We start from the raw sequence: 1,601 nt of genomic DNA on the forward strand, positions 1-1,601 counted from the left end.
TACCTACAGGAGCAGAAATATGAGAATGACTATGGATTTCTTATTATAAGCCATGGAGGTCAGGCAGGTGTCACAACATATTTTTCTTCAGTGTGGAAAGAGAACCGTCATTCCAGAATTCTATCTCCAACAAAAATATCCTTCCATAATGAAAGGGAAATAAAGATATTCTCAGATGAAGGAAAACTAAAATAATTCAATGCCAGCAGGCCTGCTATTTAATAAAAAATTGTTAAAAAGGTACTTCATACAGAACAGAAATTATACCAGAAGAAAATACCATGAATAAACAAATAACAACAAAATGGTCAACATCTGAGTTATGTTACATTTTTATTACATTTGAGGTCTATTAAGTATATTCCATGCTTGAAAACAAAGAACGTAACATTGTTAGGATTTTCAATATATGTAGATGTAATGAAGAAGACACCTACATCATAAAGGGGGAATGTAAAGGAATTTATATAGTTATGTTTCCATATTCCTACTGAAGTGGTAAAATACAAATTCTTTTTTTTTTTTTTTTTTTTTTTTTACTGTGAATATATATTTTATTTAGTCACTTTTGTTTACAATTGAAACTCTGGGAATTCAAAATTAACATCCTTGCCCGTGAGCTTCTTATAGACACCAGAAAAAGTTTCAACCTTGTGTTCCACATTGTTCTGCTGTGCTTTGTCCAAACGGACCTTTATGAGCCAGCTGCCATCTAGTTTCACGCAGATTCTCTTGCCCACAATTTCGCTTGGGAAGACCAAGTCCTCAAGGATGGCATCGTGCACAGCTGTCAGAGCACGGCTCCTAGGACGCTTTTGTTTATTTTTTTGTACGGCTTTTTTGAGTTGGCTTAGGCAGAATTCTCCTCTGAGCGATAAAGACAACAGGCTTCCCACTGAATATTTTCCTCCAATTCGCGTACTAGCCGGACTTGGATTTTCTGGAAAGATTTCAGTTGAGGAACAGGAACAAAGATAATGATAGCTTTCCGACCACCACCAACTTCAATTTCCTTAGCTGCCGTAATATTCAGCTCCCTGAGCTGAGCCTTGAGATCCGGGTTCGTCTCCAGCTCCAGAAGAACCTGGGAGATGCGGGACTCGAACTCGTCCGGCTTCTCGCCATTGGGCTTCATGATCTTGGCGCTCAAACTGAACATGGCCTTCTCCTGGGAGAACTTGCCGAGCGCCGGCTTAGGAAGAGCTAAAATACAAATTCTTAATAGACCGTTAATAGTTTAGTATGTATTTATAATCCCTAGGGCAACCACTATAAAACATTGTAAAAAGATACATTGTGAAAATTACAATAGGTAAATTAAAATGGAATAAGGCAAAAGAAGGCAGAAAAGGGGAAACATAAAAAAGTAGGAACCAACAGAAAGTAAATAATACAATGGTTTGCTAATAAACAAATAATTGCATTGTATGTAATTGCAACATCAGTAATTGCATTATATGTAAATAAATAAATTGCAACAGAGATTACTGGTGAATAAAAAGCATGACCCAACCAGATGTTGTCACCCAAAAACTCACTTCAAATATAATGATAAGGACAGATTAAAAGTAAAGGAAATCAAAAAAAGCTGTAGTAGCTAT

At 36.4% G+C, this 1,601-nt stretch overlaps 1 pseudogene; it reads right to left on the reverse strand.

Annotated features, from left to right (window-relative positions):
* Positions 1 to 510: 510 nt before the first annotated feature.
* On the reverse strand, positions 511 to 1,174 carry LOC103243988 (small ribosomal subunit protein eS7-like; annotated as a pseudogene).
* Between the last annotated feature and the right edge of the window lie 427 nt (positions 1,175 to 1,601).

Source organism: Chlorocebus sabaeus, chromosome 17, assembly GCF_047675955.1.
Source record: "Chlorocebus sabaeus isolate Y175 chromosome 17, mChlSab1.0.hap1, whole genome shotgun sequence".
Taxonomy (NCBI): Eukaryota; Metazoa; Chordata; class Mammalia; order Primates; family Cercopithecidae; genus Chlorocebus; species Chlorocebus sabaeus.